The sequence below is a fragment of the Prenolepis imparis genome, unplaced genomic scaffold (genome assembly GCF_030444845.1).
Source record: "Prenolepis imparis isolate NDT839.2.m4 unplaced genomic scaffold, iyPreImpa1.0 SCAF_3, whole genome shotgun sequence".
NCBI classification, from domain to species: domain Eukaryota; kingdom Metazoa; phylum Arthropoda; class Insecta; order Hymenoptera; family Formicidae; genus Prenolepis; species Prenolepis imparis.
The window spans coordinates 46896-52835 of record NW_028141161.1 but is presented as its reverse complement, the minus strand read 5'-3'; the positions used below and the strand labels follow the sequence as shown (position 1 = coordinate 52835).

The window sequence follows — 5940 nt, the reverse complement described above, 5'->3', positions numbered from 1 at the left end:
CTCAATAAATATAATTCAGTGTCATTTGGAACATAGTGTTAATCACTTACCTATGTAAAATCCATCAATCCCTGCGAGTGATTCGTGATCCTGTTTTCTGACGACCCGGCGGATGATCCAGAGGCGGCGAGCGGTGAACCCTAGCTGACCTTGTCTAACGGCGACCTGAAACAAAAAAGGAGGATTAGTAAAGCAGAGGAGGCACACGATACGTTACTGGAGACGTACAACAACCACTAACCTTGATATTTAACTAGGTTAAAATACCTGGCGACCACGACAAAGGCGAAAGCGCAGCAACCTGTCTGATCGGTGAGTCTTGCATGCTTCCAGTGTGTGATACGAGTCCGGTCACAACCTAACCTAACCTTTTTATTTTTACAGGTCTCTCTCTCAGCAAAAATGAATCACACACATACACAAATCTCTCTCTCTCTCTCTCTCTCTCTCTCTCTCTCTCTCTCTCTCTCTCTCTCTCTCTCTCCCCTCCCCCTCCCCCTGCCCCTCTCTCTCTCTCTCTCTCTTTCTCTCTCTCTCTCTCTCTCAATAAAAATTAATTGGCTGCTCTGGCGCTGTATATAAAAGCTGCCGTAAGCGCTAAATTAAAAAGATCAGCTGCAACATAGCGCTGAATTCTGGCTTGCTCTAGGCGCCTAATTAGGAAGAATTAATTTTAGGCTTACGCACTCAAACTAAAATTTTACACAAAATGTCTGTAAAAACAAAAAAAAATATGATTCTATTATCTAGAGACAAAAATATAATTCTCCAAGGTGAATGGTTAACAGATATGCATATAGAACATTTTAATCATCTTTTACAAATTTATTCAGATTATAAACCTGTCGAAACATGGCGAATCCAATGCCTTGATACAATTCAGCCTGTACCAGAAAATAAAAAACATATACAAATATTACATAGTTCATCAAATTTATCAGATGGACATTGGGTGTGTAGTTATTACGACACAAAGAACATATTTATTTATGATTGATTAAATAATAAAAAGTTGCACATACATCATGAACAATTCTTAAGAAGATTATTTCCAACACATAACTTCGAGAAAAAATCTGTTAAGTTTCCTACTGTGCAATTTCAACCAAACGGTAACGATTGTGGCGTTTTTGCAATAGCTTTTGCAATTTCATTGTTATTTAATATTAAACCTGAGAAAATAAAATATAATCATATTTTAATGCGTTCGCATTTAGTGAAGATTTTTGAATCGAATGTTATTGAACATTTTCCACAAGATCTACAATGTGGTGCTCTTCAAAAGGTGCTTCCACTAGCAGTAGTAAAAGCAAGAGAGGCGGAAGCAATTCGTATACGTACTATACGTCAATGTGAGACAAAACAACAACAATTGAATCGTTTAAAAAAAAAGCGTATTTACCAATCTAAGAAAGAAATTAGTAATAATCAATTACAACTAATAACGTAAAGCACTCCAAAAGATTTCATGAAAACAAACAATGATATTTATGAAAAAACTAATTTAGAGAATAATTGTACAGAACAGCATGATAAAAAAAAATAAGTAATAATCAATTACAACTAATAACGGAAAGCACTCCAAAAGATTTCATAAAAACAAACAATGATATTTATGAAGAAACTAATTTAGAGAATAATTGTACAGAACAGCATGATTTGTACAAACAGAGATTAGAAGATAGACGCGCGAAACAGCGCAATTGTTATAGACAAAACTTAAAAAATAATCGCGCTAAACAGCGAGATCGATATAGACAAAATTTAGAAGATTGTAACGATGCCCCCCCGCATCGTTCCCGACCGTCCACCCGTCGGAAGGCTGCGCCCGGCGAACACCGGCCGGGCAGGGCAGCAGGCGCTGAGCGCCACAATTAATTCAACCGTTAAACACGGTTCCACGAAAACGCCCGACGCGCGCCGAAATAAACCGAGTCGTACCACCCCTACTCCCCCTCCTTCGATCCAGCCTCCGATCCCGTTACTCGATCCATATAAAAAGAGAGCTCACGATAAGAGCTCTCTCAGATACCGTTCCGACTCCGTCGTATCGGAGAATCCTTCCGCCCGGAAAAAAGAGCCCGAGGTAGACGCGTACGCTGCCTCTGCGGAGATAATCTCCGTGCTCCGAACTACCGGCTTCCGCCTCCACCGTTCCCCGACTTCGAGGTAGAGGGTACTCTGTCTCCCCCGAGCTATTCTCGGGAGTCCGGGGTTTCCGACCGCACCCCGCAAACAGCGCGCTGACGTCAGCGGGTGGAGCTCCGCCGCCTCCGTCGAGGGTTCTCGACCGTCAGTACGTTCCTCCCCCCGACACCCATACGGACGGCCGTGACACGCCGATTCGTCGCGTCCACGCCGAAATCACGGTCCGCGAAATCCGACTAAATACGCGCGCCGGTCGATTGCGCTCTCTTCGATATATCGAAGAGAGCGGCCGCTCTCAGCTGACGCGTTTTTCTACTCGCGCCGACTCGCGCCGCGACAACACCGAGCGCCCCGCTCGCCGCGCCGACCCCGCGTCTCGCGGGCGACGTAAACACAATCGAAGCGATTTAAAGACCCGCATAATACACGGGCTTTAACGACCGGCGTTACACACCCACACACGCACACACACGCACACTTGTACATACCGACACCTAAATTAATAAATTACTATTGTTACCAATAACCGTTACGTTCGTTGTCTCACCCTTTTTACGAGCCCTGATCCCGACCGAGTTATTCCGAGCTCGCGAAAAGCGACCGTTACATTTGGCGCCCGAACAGGGACCGTTCCGTCCGTTGTGAGACACGAACCTTGCGGTTGTATTGCGCTCGCGCTGTTTTTTTTTGTTGTTGTTTCGTCCGAAAATTTTTTTGTTTCTTACTCCCGGTCACGAACACCGAACCCACGGTCACGCCACGATGCCGAAAGCGTGGATTTACCGAGTACCGAAGGAACAATTAGTTTCGATCGTCACCGCGGCCGGCCTCGACGCAACCGGCACCCTCGATGACCTCCGTAGGCGCATGAGCCGTCACATCGACGAAAACTTTGCCGAATACGCGACTGCGGAAGACGACGGGGCTGAACTCCTCACCCCGCCGCCGGCCATCCATGTGCGGCCCCCGACACCGCCGCCTGGGGGGGACCGCAGGGGGCCCCTGCCGTCCGATGACGCGAAGGTCATCAACCAGATTCGGAAGTGGGGATGCCCTTTCGACGGACGCGACCCCGTGGCCTTCCTTGAGCGCGTCCGCGAACTAAACGCCGGTTACGGGTACACCGGCCAACAGCTACTTAGAGCGTTACCCGAACTCTTACGCGGCGATGTCCTGCTGTGGTACCGCAATACGCGCGACAACTGGTTCGAATGGCACGATTTCGAACGCGATTTTAACGCACACTTCTTACCGCGACGATACAAAGCCACGCTCCGCCGCGAAATTCTGGAACGCCGGCAAAAATCGGGGGAAAAATTCGCTGCGTACGCCACGGTGATGATGACGCTGATGCGTCGCGCGGGCGGTTTCTCTCGCGACGAGCAGCTCGAACGCATTTATGAGAATATGCATCCCGAGTACAAGTTCTACGTGCGGATTGACGACGTGGCGAACCTGTCGGAACTACATAACCGCGCCGCGGAATACGAAGACATCGAGCAGGAACGGAGTCAGATGCGGAAGAGCGAGAAACCGACGAGCGAACGGCCCTCCGTAGCAGCCGTATATAATCGCGAGGAAAGTTGTTGGCGCTGCAAGCAGCGCGGACACACCCGGTTTAATTGCAAGCGCCCCGCGAAGAAATTTTGTTCGCAATGCGGACGCGATGGGGTACTCACCTCGCAGTGCCACCCACCACGAACGGGAAACGCCAACGGGGCCGAGGCCGAGCGGACCGGCACTCGCCCCGACACCAGCATCGCGACGTAACTTTCTCGCCGCGACCCCACCTAACCGTCCGCATACACGGGAGGCCCTTCAAGGCCCTGCTAGATTCGGGGGCCGAGATTTCGTTCATCAACACCGCCACGGCCGAAGCCGTTCGGACCTGGGGCTACGTAGAGGGCACAAACGCCGGGCAAGTGCAACTGGCCGATGGCACATACGCGGAAATACCCGGCTACGTGACACTGCCGATGCAAGTCCGAGGCCGCACCTACCGACACGAATTCGCCATCCTACCGACTCTCGACAGCGAGTTACTGATCGGCATCGATCTATGGGGAAAGCTCGGGATCACCATCACCCCGCCGCGCGCCGACCCGTGTCAGCACACCCCGCAGTGCAGCTTGACCACCGGACTCGCGAGCCGCACGCCGGCCGAGGACCGCCGCCTCACGACCTTACTACAGCACGAACTCGCGTTATTTGAAGACGTCCGCGGGCCAACGACCCTCGCGCGGCACCACATCCGGTTAAAAAATCCGACGCCGATCAAGCAACGATACCGCCCTCGTAACCCCGCGATGCAGGCCGTTATCGACGCCGAAGTGGCCAAGATGGAGGAGGCCGGGATTATCGAACCCTCCAAAAGCGCGTGGAGCTCACCCATTGTGGTCGTCCGGAAAAAGGATGGCAAACACCGGTTTTGCATCGACTTTCGACGCGTGAATGACGTCACGGATAAGGACGCGTATCCCCTGCCGCAGATCACCGCGACCCTCGACAAGTTACGAGGAGCCCGTTACCTCACCACGCTCGATCTCAAAAATGGCTACTGGCAGGTACCGCTCGCGCCGGAGAGCCGTCCGATTACCGCGTTCACTATTCCCGGGAGGGAATTATGTTAATGCAGTTCCGGGTGATGCCGTTCGGCTTGCATTCCGCGCCGGCTACGTTCCAACGCCTGCTCGATACGGTTCTGGGACCGGAACTCGAGCCCCACGTATTCGTGTACTTGGATGACATTATCATCATCAGCCGCACCTTCGACGAACATCTCGAGCTGCTCACCGAGGTTTTCCGCCGGTTGCGCGACGCACGATTACGGCTGAACCCCGAGAAGTGCAAATTCTGCGTCGACCAGTTGAAATATCTCGGCCACGTAGTCGATGGACACGGGATTCGAACCGACCCCGAAAAGGTCAGCGCCGTCGCGAACTGGCCCGCACCGCAGAACATTCGGCAAATCCGGCAATTCCTGGGCGTCGCCTCGTGGTACCGCCGTTTCGTGCCGGATTTCTCCACGACCGCCGCGCCTCTCACCCGATTAACGCGGAAAAACGCCCGATGGAAATGGGGGGACGAAGAAGACGCCGCGTTTCTCGCGCTGAAAAATCGCCTAATCGCCGCCCCCATCCTCGCGTGCCCCGACTTCACACGCCGCTTCTACCTGCAAACCGACGCCAGTAACCACGGCCTCGGAGCGGTCCTTACGCAGTTTTCCGAGGAAGGCGAACGGGTCATCGCGTACGCGAGCCGCACCCTCAACGGCGCGGAGAGAAATTACAGCGCTACGGAGTTGGAATGCCTGGCCATCGTGTGGGGCATCCAGCGGATGAAAGGGTATCTGGAGGGCTACGCCTTTACCGTCGTGACCGACCACCAGTCACTCAAGTGGCTCCAACGCGTGGACTCCCCGACCGGCCGCCTCGGACGCTGGGTTTTCGAACTCCAGCAATACGAGTTCGACGTTAAATACCGTCGCGGAAAGCTCAATCGCGTGGCCGATGCGCTCTCCAGATGCCCCGAGGTCTGCGCCGCGCACCCGATCCGATGTCCCTGGTACCGCCGCCTTTACGACACCGTGACGCGACAGGCCTCCGCGCTCCCCGATTACCGCATCGACAACGGAGTCCTTTACCGCCACATTCTCCACACGCTGAACTTCAAGGACGAGCCCACCGAGGTACAGTGGAAGCAATGCGTGCCGAAGAACCGACGGCGCGCCGTGCTGCAGCAGCTACACACCGCACCCACCGCGGGACACCTGGGGGTAGCTAAGACGGTCGC

General features: G+C 52.8%; 1 pseudogene; it reads left to right on the top strand.

Annotated features, from left to right (window-relative positions):
* Positions 1–709: 709 nt before the first annotated feature.
* Positions 710–1450, top strand: LOC145933737 (uncharacterized; annotated as a pseudogene).
* Positions 1451–5940: the final 4490 nt, after the last annotated feature.